Here is a 25747-nt window from a genome sequence, read left to right on the forward strand (position 1 = left end):
GTTTCCGGTCTGATGTTAAGGTCTTTAATCCATTTGGACTTAATTCTTGTGCATGGCGAGAGAGAAGAATCTATTTCCATCTTTCTGCAGATATATATCCAGTTTTCAAAACACCATTTGCTGAAGAGGCTGTCTCTTCTCCAATGAGTATTTTTGGCATTTTTATCGAATATCAGGTGGCTATAGCTACTTGGGCTTACATCTGGGTCCTCTATTCTGTTCCACTGATCTACATGTCTGTTTTTGTGCCAGTACCATGCTGTTTTTGTTACTATGGCTCTGTAGTATAGGTTAAAATCAGGTATGGTGATACCACCAGCCTCTTTTTTGTTGCTCAGTATTATTTTAGATATTCGAGGTTTTTTGTGATTCCAAATGAATTTTTGGATTTTTTTTTTTCTATTTCCATGAAGAAAGCCTTTGGAATTTTGATAGGGATTGCATTAAATGTGTAGATTGCTTTAGGTAAGATTGCCATTTTCACAATATTGATTCTTCCAATCCAGGAACAAGGGATGTTTCTCCACTTTCTAGTGTCTTCTGCAATTTCTCACTTGAGTGTTTTAAAGTTCTCATTGTATAGATTCTTTACTTCCTTGGTTAGGTTTATTCCAAGGTACTTTATTTTTTTTGATGCAATTGTGAATGGGAGTGATTCTCTGATTTCATCCTCTGTGTGTTTGTTGTTAGCATATATGAAGGCTACTGATTTCTGTGTATTTATTTTGTATCCTGCTACATTGCTGTAGGTTTTGATCAGCTCTAACAGCTTGCTAGTAGAGTCTTTAGGGTCCTTTATGTATAGAATCATGTCATCTGCAAATAATGAGAACTTGATTTCTTCCTTTCCAATTTGTATCCCTTTTATGTGTGTCTCTTGCCTTATTGCTATGGCTAAGACTTAAAAATATGGAACGCGTCACGAATTTGCGTGTCATCCTTGCGCAAGGGCCATGCTAATCTCTGTATTGTTCCAATTTTTGTATATGTGCTACCGAAGCGAGCACCTTTTTTTCTTTCTTAAAAATATATTTTATTTATTTATTTGAGAGAGAAAGAGGTAGAGAGAGAGAGAGAGAGAGAGACAGACAGACAGACAGACAAGGGGTGCACTAGGGCCTCCAGCCACTGCAAATGAACTCCAGATGCATGGGCCCCCTTGTGCATCTGGCTTACGTGGGTCCTGGAGAATAGAACAGGGATCCTTTGGCCTTGCAGGCAATGCCTTAACCACTAAGCCACCTCTCCAGCCCTTTTTCTCTTTTTCTTTTTTGAGGTAGGGTCTCACTCTAACCCAGGCTGACCTGGAATTCACTATGTAGTCTCAGGGTGGTCTCGAACTCATGGCAATCCTCATGTTTCTGGAAGACATCTCTATCATACTCTCCAATGGTTAGGGACTGCTGTAGAAGAGGGGGTAGAAAGAATGTAAGAGCCAAAGGAAAGGGAGGAGCACTTATAATGCTGTCATGCAGACACAAAGTGGCCACAGTATTCCTGGCCTCACAGTGGCTGATGCTACCAAGACCTTCACAATAGGAGGGGGGAAATGATGACAGCAAAACAGAAGAGAGACTAGTCGGAAAGCAGAAGGGGTTCAGTGGAAGGGGGATTTGGGAGTGGGAAAAGGGAGGGTGGCAGGAGGGGATTATGATCATGGTATTTGTTTATATTGATAGAGTTGTCAATTAAAAATGTTTTTTTGGGGGCTGGAGAGATGGCTTAGCAGTAAAGCGCTTGCCTGTGAAGCCTAAGGACCCCGGTTCGAGGCTCGGTTCCCCAGGTCCCACGTTAGCCAGATGCACAAGGGGGCGCACGCGTCTGGAGTTCGTTTGCAGAGGCTGGAAGCCCTGGCGTGCCCATTCTCTCTCTCTCCCTCTACCTGCCTTTCTCTCTCTGTCACTCTCAAATAAATAAATAAATAAATAAATAAATAAAAATTAAAAAAAAAGAAGAAAAATCTTTAACAACAAAAAAAAAAATTGTTTTTTTTTGGAAAAGAAGAAATGCAGAGTTTCAGTTCCTGGCCAGACTTGCTGGATTTGACCCTGGACGTTAATGACATCCCAGAGGGTGCACGTGTGTGTTGAAGTGTGAGCAGCACAGCTGGACAAGCTCCAGCAGTAAGGATTTCACTTTATTTGTTTATTTGGGAGACAGAGAGAGAGGCAGAATCAGAGAGAATGGGCATGTCGGGGACTGTAGCCACTGCAAATGAACTGCAAATGCATGTACCACCTTGTTCACCTGGCTTACATTGTCCTGGGAAATCGAATCCAGGTCCTTAAGCTTTGCAGGCAAGCACCTTAACCACTGAGCCATCCCTCCAGTCCCCAAGGGAGTTCTTGTCTCAATAAGCCTACAACCCAGATCTTGACCCAGATAATCTGGTGGAGAGAAAAATTTTGCTTAGGAAACAGGTAATATTCACACTGGTCTTTTTTTTTTAAAAAATGTTTAAAAAATATATTTTATTTATTTATTTATTATTTGACATAGAGAGAAAGAGGGGGAGAAAGAGAGACAATGGGCATGCCAGGGCCTCCAGCCACTACAAATGAACTCCAGATGCATGCACCACCTTGTGCATCTGGGTTATGTGGGTCCTGGGGAATTGAACCAGAGTCTCTTGGCTTTGCAGGAAAGTGCCTTAACTGCTAAGACATCTTTTCTAGCCCCACTCCCTTTTTTAAAGGTAAGGTTTCACTCTAGCCCAGGCTGACCTGGAACTCATTCTGTATTTCCAGGCTGGCCTTGAACTCACAGTGATCTTCCTTCTACTGCCTTCTGGGACTAAAGGTATGCATCACCATGCCCAGCTTCACACTGGTCTTTTTTTTTTTTTTTCCAGGCCCTAAACTGTTCCTTCTTATGAATATTATAGGATTGTTTAGAAAACAAAATGAGGCGATTTAAGCAAAAACGTGTGTGTGTGTGTGTGTGTGTGTGTGTGTGTGTGTGTTTGGAGACAGGGACTCATGAAGCCCAGGTTGGCTTTGAACTCCTGAACTTCCTGCCTCCAACTCCTGAGTGCAGGAATTACAGGTGTGGGCCACCACACCCAGCCTGAAAACTCAGGTAAAGGAAGTGTTTTTTTTTTTTTTTTAATTTTTATTAACATTTTCCATGATTACAAAATATATCCCATGGTAATTCCCTCCCTCCCCACCCCCACACTTTCCCATTTGAAATTCCATTCTCCATCATATTACCTCCCCATTACAATCATTGTAATTACATATATACAATATCAGCCTATTAAGTATCTTCCTCCCTTCCTTTCTCTTCCCTTTATGTCAAGGAAGTGTTTTTTAATGTTATGATCTTGTCCATCTTCATGTCATTTACATATCATTTATTCAGTTAAAAGAGGTTACCTCAAGCTTCTCTCTCTCTCTTTTTTTTTTATTTATTTATTTGAGAGCGACAGACACAGAGAGAAAGACAGATAGAGGGAGAGAGAGAGAATGGGCACGCCAGGGCTTCCAGCCTCTGCAAACGAACTCCAGACGCGTGCGCCCCCTTGTGCATCTGGCTAACGTGGGACCTGGGGAACCGAGCCTTGAACCGGGGTCCTTAGGCTTCACAGGCAAGCGCTTAACCGCTAAGCCATCTCTCCAGCCCACAAGCTTCTCTTTTCAGATGGCGGTTACCACCGGGATGACCCAAAAGGCACCACAGTGCTGAGAAGAAGTGACGGAGGAGTGCTCAGCACTGAAACATCTCTATCACACCCTCCATGGCTCAGGGTCCATTGCGGAAGAGGTGGTGGAAAGAATATGAGGGCCAAGGGAAGGGTAGGACTCCTTGCAATGCAACCGTCCAGACAGAAATTGGCCTCGATATCTATGACCTCGCAGTGCCTAGCATTACCTTCTCAAGACTCTCATGATAGGAAAAGATGATGATATCAAAATAAAAGAGAGACTAATGGAGAGAGGGAGGGGATATGATGGAGTATGGAGTTGTGAAGGGGAAAGTCGGGGAAGGGAGGGAATTATCATGATTTATTGTCTATAATTATGGAAGCTGTCAATAAAAAGAGTTAAAAAAATAAAAGTACATCTCAGTCAATTTAGGGAAATAAAAAGATGGTGGTTTCTAGGTTTGGAAAAGAATAACGAGGGAGGCTTTAGGCATGGCTATACCTGGGCACTTCAGCAATGTAACTGGAACCTGGTCTTTTGCAGAAAGCAGTGAGGCTGGCAGACGTTCATTTATCTGGACCAAGTAGTTTGAGATTAGCAGCATGGTGATGTTTAAGAAGAAAGAAAAAGCTGGGCGTGGTGGCGCACGCCTTTAATCCCAGCACTTGGGAGGCAGAGGTAGGAGGATCACTGTGAGTTTGAGGCCACCCTGAAACTACAAAGTGAATTCCAGGTCAGCTTGGGCTAGAGTGAGACCCTACCTTGAAAAACCAAAAAAAAAAAAAAAAAAAAAAAAAAAAGGAATAGATGCTTTGTGGGAAAGATCAGACGAACTTCAAATTTACTACCATTCCTTTTGATTTTCTGATCTGCTGTAGTGAGAGTTGAACCTATGCCCTCCACAGCCTTGTACCCCACCCCCGCCCTTGTCAAGGACCCACAGCTCACCAAGGATGCCAGGGAAGCATCTGATCGACGCAGCTCAGTTGATTCAAATGGAGAGAGTCACTCTCTTAGCCACTGGCCCCAGGCAAGAACTGTCTCCCCTCAGAATAAACAGCACAGGGAAGTCACTGCTTGGGGAAAATCAGCAGTGGCTGTTTCCCTCACCCCGACCCCTCAATTCAGTCACTTTGTCCTTTTACAGGCATGAAGCAGCCAGGCCCAGCATGAGACCATCTCTACCGGCACTGCAGCGTTTTCCAATGTGAAAGTTTTCTTATGTGGCCCTGCAGTCCTGCCTGGCTGTGACTGTTTCCTTGGGACCACACAGGGGCAAGAGGCTTTCAAGAGTCCGTGTGTCCAAGGGCACTGAACCCCAACCGTGTGGGTGTCACAGTTGTGGTTTTTTTTTTTTTTTTTTGAGATATGGTGACATCCTAGTCCAGGCTGACCTGGGATTCACTTTGTGGTCTCAGGCTGGCCTTGAACTCAAGATGATCGTCCTCCCTACGCCACCATGCCCAGCTGGAGTTGCTTTTTAATGTTGTGATATTCCTGTGATGGCACAAAACCAGTTTTATTTTATCAGAGTCATCCAGCATGCATATTTAAAACTGTAATTGTAACATATCTGCAACAGAACACTAATTTCTGCTCCTCCCCTACTGCTCCTTCCCAAGGTCACTTTCACCTTCCTCCAAGGTCTGTGACGGCATCTCCCCATTTTCTATTTCTCACCTTGGCTTTGGCCTACCTTTTTAGGTATTTCATTTCTCTCTGCTTTTAAAGAGAGGAAGGCTTATTTATTTATATTTATTTATTTGCAAGGAGAAAGGGAGAGAGAGAGAGAATATGAATGAGAATAGGTACGCCAGGGCCTCTAGCCACTGCAAATGAACTCCAGATGCATGTGCCACCTTGTACATCTGGCTTACATGGGTCCTTGGGAATTGAACCTGGGTCCTTTGGCTTTGCAAGCAAGCGCCTTCACTGCTAAGCCATCTCTCCAGCCCACCATATTTCTTTTGGATCTAATTTTCATTCCACTCATTGATCTGTCTGGCCAATGAAAATAACATCGTCAATGTCAACAATGATGGCAGTTCTGTGGGAATGCTTCTCTGCCCTTGGCCAGGTACTGCCCTCTCTTATCTCGTCCACACAACAGCCTCTGTGAAGCTGTACTTTCGATGTTTTGCAGATGAGAAAACTGAGATATAGAGGGTTATGTTCCTTCCTCCAGGTTAGATGGGAACAGAATTTGTGCCTAGTTTCTCTTCATCCAGAGTCTGACCTCTTGCCCATGATCCTCTCCCATCCCTGAATACTGATTTTCCAAGGGAAGTCTGCAGTTTAAAAAAATCTAATAAAAGAAGGAAGGTAAGAAAGAAACAAGGATAGAAGGAAGGAAGAAACCATGGTCCAAGTTTTTCTGTACACAGACATCTCTGCATTCACTCTGGGGTTCTTATTAAATTGCTGTGTGTCTTTAGGCACATCACACCTGAACTCCATGCCTCAGTTTACCAACTTTGGGTCCTTATCCTATTTAAAAAAAATTTTAATTTATTTTTATTGTTTTGGTTTTTTGAGGTAGGGTCTCACTCTAGCTCAGGCTGACCTGGAATTCACTATGTAGTCTCAGGGTGGCCTTGAACTCATGGCAATCCTCCTACCTCTGCCTCCCAAGTGCTGGGATTTAAGGCGTGTGCCACCATGCCTGGCCTTATCCTATTTTTAAAAAATTTTATTTTTATTTATTTGAGAGAGGGTGGGAGAAGAGGCAGGAAAAGAGAGAGAGAGGGAGAGGGAGAGAGAAAGAATGGGTGCATCAGGGCCTCCAGCCACTGGAACTGCACTCCAGACAGTGTGCCCCCTTGTGCATCTGGCTTATGTGGGTTCTGGGGAATTGAACCTGGGTCCTTAGGCTTTGCAGGCAAGTACCTTAATCACTACACCATCTCTCTAGCCCCCTTATCCCATTTGTTTGTTTTTTTGAGGTAGGGTCTGGCTCTAGCTCAGGCTGACCTGGAATTCTCTGTGTCTTCTCAGGGTGGTCTCCAACTCATGGTGACCCTCCTACCTCTGCCTTCCAGAGTGCTGGGATTAAAGGTGGGCATCACCACCTAAAGAAAGATACACCCATGATTACCCTGACTTTAGAGAAATTACACAGGTAGAGTTTAGGTGAGACACCCACCTGGCAGATCTAGACTGTGAAGGTAATACACACGTGATAGAGTCAGGTATTAGAGGAACGTCATACCTGTGATTAAAGTGAGAAGTTATCCCAGAGCATAAGGCAGATAGAAGGCAAGAAGAAAAATCCCCAGGCCAAGGACCAGTACTCTCAGGAGACCAGACTGTGGGCATACAGAGATTACAGGGCAGACAGGAAGAGAGAGCTGGGCCATGTGGGTAACCTCCCTTATATATGAGATATCCAATCAGGGTCAGCCTGTGTGTAAGCAGAGACCGGATTGGTTCAGACTCAAGCTGATCAGGTGGAGACCTGATGACCCAGGAGGAGTCAAGATCTGATTGGTTCATGGACTTAAGAGCACTGACTTAGAGATACCTAGCTGTTCCCTCTGGGTGGGCCTCTGGAAGCCACCTTGGAGAGACAGGATCAGACCCAAGTTTCAGGTTTGCCCAGATGGACAGACTGTCATCAACTTGTTCCCTCTTTGGGCTTCTGTCCCTAACTCACTGCCTGAAAAAAGCTAGCTTTCTCTTGTTTCTCTGTCAGCATTGTCCTGTCCAAATAGGGAAAGGAGACTGACACCCACTACCCCTCTTATTGCCAGGCACAAAAATGTTCAGTAAATATTAAAAAAAAATAAAAACAATCTCAGGCTGGAGAGATGGCTTACTGGTTAAGGGGCTTGCCTGAAAATCCACAGGACCCAGGTTCAACTCCCCAGAACCCATGTAATGCCAGCTACAAAAGGTAGTACATGTTCCTGGAGTTTGTTTGCAGTGGCTAGAGGCCTATTTCCTATCTGCCTCTTTCTTTCTCTCTCCCTCTCAAAAAAATTTAAATAAAATATTAAAAAATTGAAAAAAGAAATCAGAGCTGGCGAGATGGCTTATTGGTTAAGGCATTACCTGTGAAGCCTAAGGTCCCATGTTTGACTCTCCAGATCCCATGTAAGCCAGATGCATAAAGATGAAGCAAGTGCATGGTCGCAAATGCCCACTAGGTGTAAGTATCTGGAGTTCCATTTCAGTGGCTGAGGCCCTGGTATACCAATTGCAAGCCTGCCAACACCAGTGTCCAATTCCCCAGTAGTCACATAAAACCAGATGCACAAAGGGGCGCATCCCTCTGGAATTGGTTTGCAGCTACCAGAGGCCCTGGATTGTCCTACTCTCTCAGAGGAGTTTTTTTTTTTTTTAATATTTTTTGTTCATTTTTATTTATTTTTTTGAGAGTGATTGGGGGGGGGCACATAGAGAGACAGAGAGAGAATGGGTGCGCCAGGGCTTCCAGCCACTGCAAACGAACTTGAACTCCAGACGCGTGCGCCCCCTTGTGCATCTGGCTAACATGGGTCCTGGGGAATCGAGCCTCAAACCGGGATCCTTAGGCTTCACAGGCAAGCACTTAACCGCTAAGCCATCTCTCCAGCCCTCAGAGGAGTTCTGATAGAAGTGAGATGTGGGATGTGATCTGTGGATCCCATGGGCTCTGATGCCTCATGCTAACTCATCATCCTGTGCATCTTAGGCAGCTGGTCTTCAACTTCCCTGAACCTCAGCTGAGACCCTTTCCCACTTTGCTCTTATTTCTTCTGTCTCTGTGTTTTCTCTTTTCTTGGGCTAAACAAATACCTGGAGATTTCAGCCCATGCTTAACCCAATCCTGGTCCCCTTTCAACCTAGCCCCTTGGCTGTTCTTCAAACACCTCCAAGAATATTCCTGGCTTAGTTGTGGAGCTGGCGTAGTGGCACATACCTGTTATCCCAGCACTCATGTGGCAGAGGCAGGAAGATCTGGAGTTTCAGGGCCACCTGGGCCACATAGTGAGATCTTGTCTCAAACGAACAAACTCTAAACAAATAAAAAAGCAACAGTAGCCTTCCTGGAATGAAACACGACAAATGCTGTCACTCCCGATTGCTGATCACTGAAGAACGGTACTCACTGTCTCCCTGCCCTCCTCCCTTGCTGGATCCCTGCCCTCCTCCCTCACTGGATGCCTGCCCTCCCCTCTCACTGGATGCTTGCCCTCCTCCCTCACTGTCTCCCTGCCCTCCTCCCTTGCTGGATCCCTGCCCTCCTCCCTCACTGGATGCCTGCCCTCCCCTCTCACTGGATGCCTGCCCTCCTCCCTCACTGTCTCCCTGCCCTCCTCCCTCACTGAATCCCTGCCCTCCTCCCTCACTGTCTCCCTGCCCTCCTCCCTCACTGTCTCCCTGCCCTCCTCCCACACTGGATGTCTGCCCTCCCCTCTCACTGGATGCCTGCCCTCCTCCCTCACTGTCTCCCTGCCCTCCTCCCTCAGTGTCTCCCTCTCCTCCTCCCTCACTGTCTCCCTGCCCTCCTCCCTCACTGGATCCCTGCCCTCCTCACTCACTGAATCCCTGCCCTCCTCCCTCACTGTCTCCCTGCCCTCCTCCCTCACTGTCTCCCTGCCCTCCTCCCTCACTGGATGCCTGCCCTCCTCCCTCACTGGATCCCTGCCCTCCTCCCTCACTGGATGCCTGCCCTCCTCCCTCACTGGATGCCTGCCCTCCTCCCTCACTGTCTCCCTGCCCTCCTCCCTCACTGGATGCCTGCCCTCCCCTCTCACTGGATGCCTGCCCTCCTCCCTCACTGTCTCCCTGCCCTCCTCCCTCAGTGTCTCCCTCTTCTCCTCCCTCACTGTCTCCCTGCCCTCCTCCCTCACTGGATATCTGCCCTCCTCCCTCACTGGATCCCTGCCCTCCTCACACACTGGACGCCTGCCCTCCTCCCTCACTGGATCCCTGCCCTCCTCCCTCACTGTCTCCCTGCCCTCCTCCCTCACTGGATCCCTGCCCTCCTCCCTCACTGTCTCCCTGCCCTCCTCCCTCACTGGATGCCTGCCCTCCTCCCTCACTGGATGCCTGCCCTCCTCCCTCACTGAATCCCTGCCCTCCTCCCTCACTGGATCCCTGCCCTCCCCTCTCACTGGATGCCTGCCCTCCTCCCTCACTGTCTCCCTCTCCTCCTCCCTCACTGTCTCCCTGCCCTCCTCCCTCACTGGATCCCTGCCCTCCTCCCTCACTGGATGCCTGCCCTCCTCCCTCACTGGATCCCTGCCCTCCTCCCTCACTGGATGCCTGCCCTCCTCCCTCACTGGATCCCTGCCCTCCTCCCTCACCGTCTCCCTGCCCTCCTCCCTCACCGTCTCCCTGCCCTCCTCCCTCACTGGATCCCTGCCCTCCTCCCTCACTGTCTCCCTGCCCTCCTCCCTCACTGGATGCCTGCCCTCCTCCCTCACTGGATCCCTGCCCTCCTTCCTCACTGGATGCCTGCCCTCCTCCCTCACTGAATCCCTGCCCTCCTCCCTCACTGGATGCCTGCCCTCCCCTCTCACTGGATGCCTGCCCTCCTCCCTCACTGTCTCCCTCTCCTCCTCCCTCACTGTCTCCCTGCCCTCCTCCCTCACTGGATGCCTGCCCTCCTCCCTCACCGTCTCCCTGCCCTCCTCCCTCACTGGATCCCTGCCCTCCTCCCTCACTGTCTCCCTGCCCTCCTCCCTCACTGGATCCCTGCCCTCCTCCCTCACTGGATCCCTGCCCTCCTCCCTCACTGGATGCCTGCCCTCCTCCCTCACTGAATCCCTGCCCTCCTCCCTCACTGGATCCCTGCCCTCCTTCCTCACTGGATGCCTGCCCTCCTCCCTCACTGAATCCCTGCCCTCCTCCCTCACTGGATGCCTGCCCTCCTCCCTCACTGGATGCCTGCCCTCCCCTCTCACTGGATGCCTGCCCTCCTCCCTCACTGTCTCCCTCTCCTCCTCCCTCACCGTCTCCCTGCCCTCCTCCCTCACTGGATGCCTGCCCTCCTCCCTCACCGTCTCCCTGCCCTCCTCCCTCACTGGATCCCTGCCCTCCTCCCTCACTGTCTCCCTGCCCTCCTCCCTCACTGGATCCCTGCCCTCCTCCCTCACTGGATCCCTGCCCTCCTCCCTCACTGGATGCCTGCCCTCCTCCCTCACTGAATCCCTGCCCTCCTCCCTCACTGGATGCCTGCCCTCCTCCCTCACTGGATCCCTGCCCTCCTCCCTCACTGGATGCCTGCCCTCCTCCCTCACTGAATCCCTGCCCTCCTCCCTCACTGGATGCCTGCCCTCCTCCCTCACTGTCTCCCTGCCCTCCCCCCTCACTGGATCCCCACACTCCTTTCTTTGGGTTTGCACTCATTCCTGTCACGGTACACAGGCTGGGAGGTTACTAGGTGGTCCTGGGTTATAGAGCAGCCTAGTGGTCCTGCTGGTGTCAGAGCATTATGACGGCCAGTCCTGCTGAATCCCCAGTCCCCACTCACCACTGTCTTGGAGAGCATCCTACTGAGGGAAGGGTCTGGCCTCAATCTGTGCCCCAGTGCCATGAGCTGGCACCTTCTCTTGGTGCCAGGGTCCCTCAAAGCCATATGCTACTGGCTGGCTTGCCAGGCGGGAGCTGGCCTTCTCACTCCTTGGTCTTCTGTCCCCACAGTGGTGGGTGAGGGCCAAGTGTCAGGCAGAGGGCCGAGGCATGACTCAGAGCTGGTCAAGGCTTCACTGCAACTTTTAGAGCCTCCGTAGGACATGGTAGCCAGTAGGTCAATTGGGCCACAGGTAGATTTCATTCAATATGGAGAGTGCATACAATAATTTTAGTTAATCCTCCAATTTAAAAATCAAGAGATTTTTACATAAAAACCTGCCTCTCCAACTCGGATTAGAAATTTAAAAATAACTCCAGGCAGCCCCATGGGGAGGGTTGAGAGCAAGTGCCCCTTTACGTGGGTACTGTGTCCCTGTTTGTCACTTTACTAGAGACCTCTTCCCTGGCTCAGTGGTCCCCACAGGCATCTGAGTTTGAGCTTTATTTTATCTGGGCTAACTTCTCAGTACTGGTGAGGTTCAGGTTGTCACAGGAGCCAGAAAACCCATGCCAGGCCCGGTGCCAGGCACTCTGCGATACAGAGGCCACAGGGCTCACATGGAGGCATTTCTGTGCTTGGCATTGTTTTCTGTGATTTGTCCTCAAAAGTGTCACCATCACGTGGGCAACAGTGGGCCTCCGGGGCAGATGACCGAATGCCTGGCTGCTGTGCAGGTGGCAGGTCTGCAGTGGACTTTCACCTCCGTTTTCCTCCCTGCAGTTTTGGGTGTACCTTCCATGTTCTAAAGCCTTCATTTGGGGTCTGAAGCCAGGCCATCCTGTGCTTTATTTGTGTGATGACTCTTGTGGCTGTGGCAGTAATGCTCAGGAGATAGTCCCTGTGTGGCGTTTCTCAGCCCTCTTGAAGTTCAGTAGCACTATGTGACCTGTCCTGGCTCATGGGCTGTGAGTAGAAGGGGCCAGGTGTCAGCTCTTTCCATCTGGGGGAGGCTGAAGGCCTTCAGTTGAAACTGCACAGAGGGTCATTTGAGTGTGCCCTTGTGGACCATGGCATGCGTGTGCCTGCACCTTTAACTCCTATGCTAAAACCCTGAGCCAAAAAGTGACAGTTGTTAGGAGGCAATGAGCGTTGTATCTTGTGAATGGAACTGGCATTCTTCTGAGGAGAGACACCAAGCTGGGCAAGGTGGTGACACTGGAGAGGCTGAGACTGAGTTCAAGGCCAGCCTGACCTACATAGCAAGACCTTGTCTCAAAGAAGGAAGAGGCTGAGTGGGCACAGGAAAGGAGGGGCGGGACAAGACCTCAGAGAGCTGGCTTCTCTGTCTCTGCCACGTGATGACACAGCAAAGGCCATCTGCAAGCCAGGAGAGGAGACTCCAGAAATGCATCTGCTGCCACCTTGGCCTTATGCTTTCAGCCTGCAGAACTCTCTCGAACTGTGGGAAACAGAGGGATTGGATCCACAGCCTATGGTAACTTGTTAACAGCAGCCTGAGCTGGTAGGGCACCAGATTGTCCAGTTAGCTGGACCTACAGCCGACTATTGTGTTAAGCCACTGAGATCTGGGTGTGTTTGTTACTGTGGCTTTACCTAGCAGCCAGAGTTGACTGACACAGTCCCTGTAAGAACTGATGAGGAGACACTGATCACCCAACATCTAAGTCTAGAAAAGCCTTTGACAGATAACAGGTGATCGATCAGTGATTCATATTTTACAGTGGATTAAAAAAAAAAAGAACACTGTGGCTTGTGGTTTTAGATTCTGGGTGTAATAGTATAGTTCTGTTCATCACAGATGCCATGCCCTAGGTTGGAAAGGCTGTCTTCCCGGAACAGGAACAGAGAACAGCACTGGTTGAATGCTGTCTATATTAACTGTTATTGCAGAGGGTTGAGACAGGGTCTTCCTATATCACCCAGCCTGGCCTGAAACACATTATGTAGCTCAGGCCGGCCCAGAACTTGAGATCCATCCTGCGCTTCAGATTTTGTTGTGCTGGGATATAAGTGTGTGCTACCACACCTGGCATCCTAGAGCGGATCATCTGACCTGCTCTGGTTCCTGGACCAGCAGTGAGTTCAGTTGTAGTGGCTGTGATGCTTCATCTTGTCAATTTGATGGGAGTTAGCATTACCATGGAGATGAATCTCTGGGCATGTGTGTGAGGGATTTTCTAGATTAGGTTAATTGACTGTGGATGGCACCATCCCAAGGGCTGGGGTCCAGGACTGCATAAAAAGGGAGAAGTGCACTGAGCACTAGCCTGCGTTGCTCATGGTGGAAACCAACTGCCCTCCAATTGGACTGGAGGCCCGCTCCATGGTGGGGGGAATACATCCCTGATAGTGAAAACTTAAAACAGGGGTAGTCATGAACCCTAGGGGTGTAACATCTGCTGATGTCTGGAAAAATGTATATACTATGCTTATCAAGCTGCCCAGTAAGCACTTCTCTTAATATTTATACCCTTATATTAACGCTACTCTCACTTTGGGTAGAGAATCTTCTCTTTTCAGATGGCACTGACCTTGGGATGACTCAGAAGGTAGCATAGTGCTGGAAAGAAGTGACTGGAGTACTGACTAACATCTCGATCACAACTTCCAAGGCTCGGGGTCTAATGCGGAAGAGGTGGCAGAAAGAATGTAAGAGCCAAAAGAAAGGTAGGACTCCTTACAACGTGCTCCCTCCAGACATAAAATGGTCTGGATATCCATGACCTCATAGTGCCTGACACTACCTACACAAGACCATCATAAGAGGAGGAAAAGATCATGAATCAAAATAAAAGAGAGGGGCTGGAGAGATGGCTTAGCGGTTAAGCGCTTGCCTATGAAGCCTAAGGACCCCGGTTCGAGGCTCGGTTCCCCAGGTCCCATGTTAGCCAGATGCACAAGGGGGCGCACGCGTCTGGAGTTCGTTTGCAGAGGCTGGAAGCCCTGGCGCACCCATTCTCTCTCTCTCCCTCTCTCTGTCCTTCTCTCTGTGTCTGTCTCTCTCAAATAAATAAATAAAATTTAAAAAAAAAAATAAAAAAAAAATAAAAGAGAGACTGATTGAGATGGGGAGGGGATAGGGTTTTGGGGGGAGGGAGGGAGAGTATTACCATGGGATATTTTTATAATCATGGAAAATGTTAATAAAAATTGAGAAAAAAAAATTTAGAAATTAATTTTAGTTATTTTCAAGTAGAGAGAAGAGAGACAGGCACAGAGAAAGAACGGGCACACCAGGGCTTCTAGCCACTGCAAACAAACTCCAGCTGCATGCACCACTTTGTGCTTCTGGCTTTATGTGGATAAAGGGGAATCAACTCTGGTTGCTAGGTGTTGCAGGCAAGCGCCTTAACTGCTAAGCCATCTTTCCATCCCTGGATTTAAAATATATATACATATTTTTTTCATTTGTTTATTTGTAAGGGAAAAGAGAAAGAGGTGAGAGAGACTGGAAATGGGGATACCAGGGCCTCCTGTCCCTGCAAACAAACTCCAGATACATGCACCACTTTGTGCATCTGGCTTTGTGTGAGTACTGGGGAATGGAACCCAAGCAGTCAGGCTTTGCAAGCAAGCACCTTTTTAAGTACTGAGCCATCTCCCAGCCCAGAACCTAAATTTTTTAACTGCAAAAGTAATATATGCTCCTTAGCATATATTAGATTAGCAAATAAAACTATGTATAAAACAAAATATTTCTGGCATTTTGTCATCCTTCCCTACCTACTCTATTTTTTTATTATTTATTTATTTATTTGAGAGCGACAGATAGAGAGAGAAAGGGACAGATAGATAGATAGAGAATGGGCACGCCAGGGCCTCTAGCCACTGCAAAGGACCTCCAGACACGTGTGGCCCTTGTGCATCTGGTTAACGTGGGTTCTGGGGAATTGAGCCTCGAACTGGGGTCCTTAGGCTTGACAGGCAAGCACTTAACCATTAAGCCATCTCTTCAGCCCCCTACCTACTCTTCATATTAAAAAAAATTAGGTCTGGAGAGATGGCTTAGTGGTTAAGGCATTTGCCTGCAAAGCCAAAGGACCTTGGTTTGATTCCCCAGGACCCATGTAAAGCCAGATGCACAAGGGGATTCATGCGTCTGGAGCTCCTTTTTTTGCAGTGGCTACAGGCCCTGGCAAGCCCATTCTCTCCCTCTCTCTCAAGTAAATAAACATAAAATATTTAAAAAAATTAACACCAGGTTTGGTGGTGCACGTCTTTAATCCCAGCACTCAGGAAGCAAAGGTAGGAAGGAGGATTGCCATGAGTTTGAGGCTAGCCTGAGACTACATAGTGAATTCCAGGTCAGCCTGGGCTAAGCCCTACCTCAAAAACAAACAAACAAAAATTAGTTGTGGCGTTTCCTGAACTTTTCTAGGGTTGGAGAGCCTTGGCCCATATTTATCTTAATCCTGTCCCATGCAGTGATAAAAAGGTTTGTCATGTTATCCTAGTGGCTTTAGATAAGTGGCTTCAAGTTTCCCTCCCCCACAAGTTGTGGCCTTCTGGTATGTACATGGATGACAAGAGTGTCTCCCTCCTGGGTTCTAGGAGGACTAAGTTCGTTTGCATAGATGATTTGGCCTTCAGGCGGCTTAACCCAGTGCTATGGGAGATTTCATTACTACCTATTTCTGAATGGGAGTGAAGTCAATTTCCCAGTGTTTGCAGAGTTTGGCCGCTCCCTTGGGGGATAATTAGGAGCAGGCTTTGGGAAAGACTGATCTCTTTCCTTCCCTCAGTTTAAATACAGGCCATCCTCAGCTCCCTCTTTCTTACCCCCCCCCCCCCCCCACCGCCACCATTTGCTGAATTACTAAAGCTACTTCTGCCAGCCCTGTGAGACTCTGACATGTTCCCTATGGCTGATAGGGACAATGGCCGCCAATAGAGTACTGACTGTGTGCTAGGTCCTGCTCTGTGTCCTTTCCAAGGTGACTCTAGCATTAAGCAGATGGAGTAGCTCAGTTTGAGGCAGTTAGGATGACTGAGCCCCTGAAAGTAAAAGCAGGAGTGTCCTTACGTTTGCTCTTGCAGTCTCCACTTTGCTAGAGATCAGAGTCCCCTTTCCTAGAATTTCAATCCGACCCTGGCATGGTCATTGGTTACATCATGGATAGCCTCTTCCTGAGCCAGCCCCTAGCCTAGACCAATCAGCCCTCACTCTGGCTCACCTGAGCCTGAAGGTAAAGCCCACCACAATAAGGTTATAAAGACCCTTACCAGGGGGACAAGCTCTCTTTGCTGGCTCCTGAACTTCCAGGTTCTGGTTAAGACTTCCCTTGTCTCAGCCTGGTGGGAGAATCCCTCTCCCACACCTCTACCCTCGCACGGGCTCTCTGTCTCCTCCTGCTCCCCACATGGCAGGGGCCCTCTGGACTTGCTCCTTCTTCCTTCTCTTTTTTTTTTTGTTCATTTTTTTTAAATTTATTTATTTGAGAGTGACAGACACAGAGAGAAAGACAGATAGAGGGAGAAAGAGAATGGGCGAGCCAGGGCTTCCAGCCACTGCAAACGAACTCCAGACGCGTGCGCCCCATTATGCATCTGGCTAACGTGGGATCTGGGGAACCGAGCCTCGAACCGGGGTCCTTAGGCTTCACAAGCAAGTGCTTAACCGCTAAGCCATCTCTCCAGCCCTTCTTCCTTCTCTTAATCTAATCAAGCCTCTCTAAACATTTCCCTGTGGTCTATGGGTTTTAATTCTTTAAATTCACAAGAATCTTGGTTACCTTGAATTTATTGGTGTGTTGGCATATTGATGTATTGACAAGGAAACCCCCAATTCCCTTTTTAAGTCTTCATCTCAGGTATTTCTGTAGGCTATTCATCATTTCCTTTTCTATAAATGGAATAGCACTATAGTACTGGCTCCATCAATGGGGGGACCTGGGGAACCGAGCCTCGAACCGGGGTCCTTAGGCTTCACAGGCAAGCACTTAACCGCTAAGCCATCTCTCCAGCCCTTGCAGAGCACCTTAACCAAGTTACTTGTCCTCACTGGGCACTTTCAGATGGGTGGGAATAAACGCTGAGGTTCCTTCTAGCTCTCTAACAGCCCGCCTCGTCTCTCAGCACACCTGTGCTGTTTATTTTAAAAAATCTCCTTTCTGCCTGCTGTCTGTCATGCTCTTGGATAATAGTTATGCAGAATTAATAGAAGCCAGAATGCTTGTTCCCAATGGTGTTTTTTTTTTTAATGCAAGGATCAAGCAACGTATCTATGTACATAATTACCCACCACAGACAGTATGTTGAAAAGCCAGCCGTGAGCTCTTTCTCCTCCTGTTGGCACAAGGACTTGGCAGGTGCGGTCTTATGGTAATTCAAAGGCAGACTAAGTTGCAGGGCTGAAAAGGAGAGGCACTGGTTGTATATGTACTATGTAACCACGGTCCTGAATCTGAGCAACTGGAGGCTTGGCAGTGAGTCCTGGAGACTTGGTCTGAGCTCGCTGCGGAGCTGACTGCGAACATTCACCCTGGGCATAGTTCTTGTTCAGATTCTCCAACAGCCACAACCAGACTCTTCTCAGCCTCTCTCCCCCAGTTGCTTCCCTCCCCCAACTCCAGCTGGGATTTCAGCCTGCTCTTGTAACTTAGCTTGCGCAGACACTATCTTTGCTCAGCCTGCACTTGCCTGACTGGAAGGGCACTTGAGATGTTGTCTTATTCGACATCCTTTATTGGCTCTCTCTTGCCCGGTATCAATTCCTCGACCTTAGCCGATTCCTCAGTGTTCTTGGGAAGCCGTAGAGTGTGGCTTGAGGCTCCTGCTCCTCACTCACACATTGGGACTTTAACATTTACTGCTTTGCGCTCATTCTTTCTGTTCCCTTCATCCCCCAGACTTCTTCCTCCTCCTCTCTCTCTCTCTCTCCACACACACACACACACACACACACACACACACACACACACACACACATTGTTTTTTTTTCAAGGTAAGGTCTTGCTGTAGCCTGGGCTGACCTGGAATTCACTATGTAGTCTCAGGGTGGCATCAAACTCATGGCGATCCTCCGACCTCTGCCTCCCCAGTGCTGAGATTAAAGGTGTGTTCCTGGCTCTCTTTCTATATATATTTATTTATTTATTCGAGAGAGAGAGAGAGAGAGAAAGAGAAAACAGGCATGCCAGGGCCTCCAGCTGTTGTAAACAAACTCCAGATGCATGCCCCACCCTGTGCATCTGGCTTATGTGGGTCCTGGGGAATTGAATCTGGGTCTTTGGCTTTGCAGGCAAGTACCTTAACCACTAAATTGTCTCTCCAGCCCTCTTCCTCTCTTTCTACATCTCAGCATAGATTCCAAACTTTCAGGATTCATACACCAAGGATTTCCTTTTCCTGAATCACTGCTACAGCTTCAGGTGCCCTGAATCTACTCTGTAGGCGAAGAGCCAGGGCTGAGTTGAGTCTGGCCCCTCGTATGCCGTGTGATCTCAGGAGAGCCGTCTCCTCTCTGAGCCTCATCATCACCATCTGCTGAGTGGCATGGCCATTCCTTTTTGTTGCTAGGCCAAAACACTTGACCAGAAGCAGCTGATGGGAGGAAAGGGCTTATTTTAGGCTTACAGTCTCCAGGGGAAGCTTCCTCATGGCAGGAAAAACACAGCAGGAGCAAGACAACAGGGACGGAGGTAGTCCTAGTGAGCTGGCTCACATCGGCAAGCTGGGCAATAAGCCTCAAGGTCTGCCTCCGGTGACACTCCTCCTCCAGCAAGGCACAACCTCCCAAACTGCCACCATCTGGGAACCAACTATTCAAAATACATGAGGCTACCGGGGACATTTCACATTCAAACCACCACAGTGGGGATCATGTGAATGTGTTATATAGCATGGTGTTGTGGAAGATAAACGAGGAAATGCAAGAAAAGGCATGCACTACTGGGCTCATGCCTACAGAAGCGGAAGCTGTAAGGATGTGTTCCGTATTTGTGTTTCTTTGTAGCACGCAGCATAACCAGTGCCTATTTCCTTCCACTTTGATTTTTCTTTTTCTTTTTTTGCAGTGTTAGGATGGAACTCAGTGCCCTGTACATGCTAGGCAAGCACTCAACCACTGGGTTACATCCCAAACCTTTCGGGTTTGAAATAAATTAATTTGGTATGTATTCATGGGTGTGAGGACACATGTGGAAGTCAGAGGACAACTTTCTAGTAGGTCCCACCTTCCATTCTATTTGAGGTAGAGGTTTTTGGATTATTTTTCTTTTTTTTTTCCAGGTAGGGCCTTACTCTAGCTCAGGCTGACCTGGAATTCATTCTGTATTCTCAGGGTGTCCTCGAACTCACGATGATCCTCCTATCTCTGCCTTGCAAGTGCTGGGATTAAAGGTGTGCACCACCATGCCTGGCTTGGGGTAGAGTATTTTGTTCACCACGCTATTTGAAGGCTTCTGAAAAGTTCTTATCTCCTTCTTGCTGTAGGTTCACTGACTTTACAAACGCCTGCCACAGTTTCCAGCCTTATGTAAGGTCTGAAGATCCGAACTCAGGTCCTCCGAGCTGCGAATCCAGCACTTTATCTACTGAGCCATCTGTCCTAGCCAGTCCTTGGGTTTTTTAGACAGGCTCTCCTTACATAGTTCAAGCTGACCTTAAACTTGGAATATCCCTGCTTGAGCCTTCTCAGTGTTGGGATTACAAGAGTGAGTTTGAGGCCAGCCTGGGATATATGAGATCTTGTCTCAAAACATCAAAAATAATATAATGAAAAACTAAGACAAAGTAAAGTTAGGGGCTGGGGAGGTAACTCAGTGGGTCAAAGTGTTTGACTTGCAAGCATGAGGAGCTGAGTTGTCTCTCAGTGCTGGAGAGAGAGACACACACAAGAGGATCTCTGGAGTTGATTGGTGGCAGTCTAACCTCAGGGGTGCATTCTAGGCCAATGGGAGACCCTGTGTTTCCCACTGGTTGACTTTGGCCTTGGAAAGAGCAAGGAGTAGCCATGGTAGTGCAGGGCCTAGGGGTCTCCACTGGAAAGTGATGCTGTGGATGGGTAGGGGAGGGTGGAGGATGGATTTCAGGAGGACTTGAGGCAGTTGAGATGTTGGGTTGCAGAGAGGCCAGGGTCAAGGATAACACTTGACCTTCTAACAGCCAGACTAACTATATAGTGCAGACACTGGGTGATATGAGCTACATAGGCCTGGAGAAGGTGAAACCTCTGAAAGAATAGATCTCCATCCTCCCTGGCCTGTTTGGCCTCAGCCATACAAGGAGCAAGCCAGCCTAAGCTTAATGAGCTGATCTTCTTGAGAGGTCGAAGAGCATTGGATGCTGCTACTGTGATTCAGGATCATATAGTTACCTAATCCACGGGTGGATTCTTAGTAAATATTTACTTAGCTGGAGAGAGAGCTCAGCGGTTAAGGCGCTTGCCTGTACATGTTTATTGAATTACATGAGAGAATTCCTGTACCGTGCTTTGGAGAACATTGCTGTTCTCAAGGTTAATTATCTGTTTCATTAATTACGGACTTCTGCTAACACGTTAGGATGTGGGGGGCAGGGAGTTGGCTTCTCGGATGCTGGGGAAGAAGCACTGAGAAATGCGAGCAGTTGGTGCCTCTCAGGGGCTTTAGCCACTGGATTTCCCTTCCTCCTCCCACTCCTTTGCCTCTTCCCTTCTTTCTTCCTATGTAGCCCAGACTTACCTCAAACTCACCATGCATGTAGCCCAGGGTGGCCCAGAACTCTTTTTCTTTTAAGGTTTTTGAGGTAGGGTCTCGCTCTAGCCCAGGTTGACCTGGATTTCACTCTGTAGTCTCAGGCTGGCCTTGAACTCACAGTGATCCTTCTACCTTTGCCTCCCAAGTGCTGGGATTAAAAGCGTACGCCACCATACCTGGCTTGGCCTAGAACTCTTAATCTTCCTGCCTCTGCATCCTGAGTGCTGCGATGACACACATGTATACCAAGCCCATCACAATCTTGTTCTCACCACGCTACATCTCAGCCATCTGCCGTGTGTTACTCTGATGGCACCAATCTGGATGCTGAATGACCACAGAATTATTTGACCTAGGTTTACACTATAACGTTACGGTGGGCGGGGTAGAGACAGAAACGTTTACCTAAGTCCCAGACATACCTAAACATTTTTCAATTATGAATGAGATCTGAGTTTAAAATTGGGATTAATATTAATTAAAATTGAAGAAGAATCAAAGCATCTGAGGGCACAGTGCCCGCACTTCTGGTCTGTGGTGAGCACCCCCTGTGGCTGGTGTGACCATCTTGTCTGGTGCCTGAGCTGCTGTTCCATGGGCTCTATCTTCCCCAGGCCCATGCGAACATTCTTACCCAGTGGCTGAGCTGTGCAGATGATCTAGACTTTAGAGAGTCAAGTGTTATCTTCCACCCCGGCCTCTCTCCATCCCAGCATCCCACCAGCACGGGTCTCCCAGACCCTATCCTCTCCTTCCAGTTATGGCTCTGTCTTCTCTTCCCTGGAAGATCCCGCCTCACTCTGTCCTCACCATTTCTCTCGCATGTAGATTCCTCTTTGTGACGCACTGTGGTCTAGATCTTTCCCTAGGACTTCTGGGGTCCATATGGAGCTCTCCTGCATGACTTCTAAGGCTCTGACGGCTGCCCTGTCCTCACACTCTCTGTTCTCGTGGAGTCATACTGTGCCTGTGGTCTCTGGGCTTTTGCACACAGTGTTCTGTCTGCAATCCTGTCCCTTCTTCCTTTTCACTTCCTGCCTATTCTTCAGCTCTTACCCTCTGAGGAGCCTTCCTAGGTGGCCTCACTCCCTCTCACAGTCACTTTCATGTTGTTGGGATGAACCTCCAAACCAGACACAGCTTATGACAGGGATGGGATTTATTTGAATCTTACAGATCCAAGGGAAGTTCCATAATGGCGAAAGAAGCTGGCCCCCTTTCCCAGCTCCACACACAGAGAAATACCAACGGCAGCACCACAAAGCAAGCCCACTCCAGGAGCCTCAGGCAGAGCTCAAGAACTCTGGAACTCCTGATCCATTCCCAAACACACCTCAGGGCTGGACCCTAGGATTCGCCCACAGTGACACCAAGTTACAACCTTGAATAAAGCTCCTAAATCTACTGGGGGATATCCATTCAATCTGCCACACTCCCCACTGGGCACCCATTGCTCCTTGTTGTGCTTTCGTGTCCCCTGCATGCCCACACTCCTCTCCCTTCTAAGAAGGACTGATGGAGTTGGGTGTGGGAATGGTGGGATTCAGAGTCCAGAGTTGGTATGGGGTAAGATACGTGGAATGAATTGTGTCCCGGGGCAGCCTGCCATCTTGAATCCTGCAAAGAACCTGCCCACCTGTCTCCAGGGTGACACGTGGCACAAGGTCCCGATGCTTGGGATAACAGAACAGCTAGCATACATACCCACCACAGTGTCTCCCGACTCCCTCCAACAGTGCCTCTATTTTCACACCCCTGTTTGAAATCTAACAACAGCTTCCCAGAGTGCTTAGCACCAACTCAGCCTGTCCCTACAACATACAAAGACAGAAAGCCCCACCCTGCCCTCTGTCCCATCTTCCTCTATCCCTCTTCTTCCTCTCCCCTCTCCTGAGCCTGCTTGACTCCATCAGCACCATCCCAGCTCCTGTCTATTTCTACCGCAATTTTATTCCTGTCATTTGCATCTGCCATTCCTTCTGGCTGTCCTCTCTCCACTTCAAATGGCTCTTTCTTTAAGAGGCTCTCCCTGATGTCGCTAAAAGGTACCAGGTATCTCTCTATTCCATTATCTTATTAAATTTCCAGCAACCACTTCGGGGCAGAGCCCAGCACCCGTTCTTACATTTTCGTTTGCAAATCAATTTTAGTCATCGATTACAAGGACACATTTTGGATGGGAGAGCTGGTTCATGGCTTGTCAGTTGTGAGCTTAGATACATGAGTGTGTGTGTTTGTGTATGTGTGTGTGTGTGTGTGTGTAGCCACCACAGGATCTCAGCCATCTTGCTCCCATCCTAGTAAAAGTATTTTAGGAAATCTCACACCTAATCACCTTCTGGAACTGTCTTGGCCGCACGAAGATTCTTGCTCATCTTACCAGCGCACCTAGGATCGCTGTGCAGTTTTACTGTAACGCTTAGTTCTAGCAAATAAAAATATGCTGGGCGTGGTGGCACATGCCTTTAATCCCAGCACTCGGGAGGCAGAGGTAGGAGGACCTCTGAGAGTTCGAGGCCACCCTGAGACTACAGAGTGAATTCCAGGTCAGCCTGGGCTAGAGTGAGACCCTACCTCAAAAACAACAACAACAACAAAAATACCCTTATGTGGGGGGCTGGGGAGAAGGCTCAGTGGACAAGAATACTTGCTATTGACGCATGAGGCCGTAGGTTCGATTCCCAGCACCCATGGCTTTTGCCAGGCTGAGCATGCCTGTAACTCCAATGCTGATGGGGGTGGAGAATGCAGGGTTTCTGGGGTTCCCTGGTCAGCTAGTCTAACTGAAAAACAGAGCTGCAGGTTCAGTGAAGGCCTCTGTGTCAGCGTGACAAGGCAGAAGAGCAGTAGAGAAAGACACACTCCCCTGGCCTCTGCGTGTGTGTGCAGAGGGTGTGCACATCTGCACACACACGTATACTCAGGCACACATCACACACACACACACACACACACACACACACACACACACCACTCTTATGTAACCATTATTTTTCTTTCTTTCTTTTTGTTGGGGGGGGGAGATTTTCATGGCAGGGTAAGGACCTGGAATTCACTATGTAGTCTCAGGCTGGCCTCGAGCTCATGGCGATCCTCCTCCTACCCTGGCCTCCCAAGTGCTCTATTTTTCTACCTAGGAAGAAAAGAATAAAAATAAAACCCCAGGAAAAAATAATTAAGAATTTGTTTCATGTCATCAGCAGCCTGTGGTAGGCCAGTGGTGTCTCCTGTCCGTAGCCTCTAAATAGATGTGTTCACCAGCGCCTGCAGCAGTTGTCAAATCCAGGTGCCTCTACCAGAACCTCTGTTGTCACTGTGACATTCCCCTGCTCTGCACCGTGCAGCGCTTGGAACCATAATGAAACCTCTAGGCTATAAAGACTCCCATAAAGTAATCTGTGGAAGCAAAAAACGGTCCCTTGCCAGCTCACGCTCCGCATTAAGCATGGAGCGTTTGTGGATGGAGTAAATCAGCCTCGCCTGTCACAATATTTTTTGGGGGGCTGGGCTGTTCACTTGGAAAGGCTCCAGGAGGCTCTTAATTACAGCCTTGAGTCTGGGTGCCTCTGTTCTTCTCCAGTCACACAGCTGCCGTCATTGTAATTGAAAGCAAGGGTGCCTCCCCCACCCCAGCTCCTTGCACAGGCCTGGCCTTCAGCTCTGGGTGGGTTTTCCTTCCAGGACGCGGGTGGCACCTGTTTGTTCTGTTAAACTTTTCATCTAGAATTGGGGTTCTTTTGACTGTCCCTGGGGCTCTCTGAGGAGTGTCTTGGTGCTGTTGTTCCCAGGAAGGGAGTTTGAGCCCTAGTTGTTTGTTTGTTTGTTTGTTTGTTTGCATGTACGGATGTTCGTATGCATGTGGGTGCATGTTCAGGTGCAGGTGTCCACGCAAATGTTTGTACTGCATGTGGAGGTCAGAGGTCAGTGTTGGGGATCTTTCTCACTCACTTTCGATCTTATTCTTTGAGAGAGGGTCTCTTGCTGAACCTGAAGCTCACTGATTTTGCTAGACTAGCTAGCCAGCAAGTCCTAGGGATCCTCCTCTCTCCACCTCCCTGGTGCTGGGCTTTCAGGTGTACACCACCACACCCAGCTCTGAATGGCTGCTGGGGAACCAAACTCAGGTCCTCATGCTTGTGAGTCCAGTTCTTTATCCATTTAACTATCTCCCTGACCTTGATTTGCTTTTATTTGTTTATTTATTTATTTATATTTTGAAAATGTTTTAGGGTTGGAAAGATAGCTTAGTAGTTCAGGTGCTTGCCTGTGAAGCCTAAGGACCCATGTTTGATCTCTCTCTCTCCAGATCCCACATAAGCCAGATGCACAAAGGTGAGGCAAGTGCAAGGTTGCACATATCCACTAGGTGGCACATGCATCTGGAGTTCAATTTCAGTGGCTGAGGCCCTGGTGCACCAATTCTCTCTCACTCTCTCTAAAAAATAAAATATTTAATTAACTAATTAATTTGTGAATGCATGCAAGAGAAAGAGGAAGGGAGAGAGAGAGAGAGAGAGAGAGAGAGAGAGAGAGAGAGAGAGAGAGAGAGAATAGGCATGCCAGGGTCTCTAACCACTTTAAAACAAACTCCAGATGCATGTGCCACCTTGTGCATCTGGGTTTATGTGAGTACTGGGGAATCAAACCTGGGTCCTTAGGCTTGGCGGGTTAGGCCATCTCCCTAGCCCTTGATTTGCTTTTGAAACTCAAGATTCCTGCCTCCACTCTGAGAAGGACTCTTGCTATGTAGCCCCGGTTGCTTTCAACTTATCATCTGCCTGCTCCAGCCTCCTAGGATTACACGTGTGCACCACCATGCCCAGGGTTAGACTACAGAATCTTTAAGATGAAACTCAAGGTCATCATGCAGGCACAAATCACATTTCAGGAAGGGCTGGCTG

The 25747-nt window shown here is 48.5% G+C and overlaps 1 non-coding gene across 1 annotated transcript; it reads right to left on the bottom strand.

The window, feature by feature from the left end:
- Positions 1-903: 903 nt before the first annotated feature.
- On the bottom strand, positions 904-1007 carry LOC123454279. The gene has a single exon (XR_006633264.1). It is a non-coding gene; the product is annotated as a U6 spliceosomal RNA (small nuclear RNA).
- Between the last annotated feature and the right edge of the window lie 24740 nt (positions 1008-25747).

The sequence above is a fragment of the Jaculus jaculus genome, chromosome 13, assembly GCF_020740685.1.
Source record: "Jaculus jaculus isolate mJacJac1 chromosome 13, mJacJac1.mat.Y.cur, whole genome shotgun sequence".
Classification (NCBI taxonomy): Eukaryota; Metazoa; Chordata; class Mammalia; order Rodentia; family Dipodidae; genus Jaculus; species Jaculus jaculus.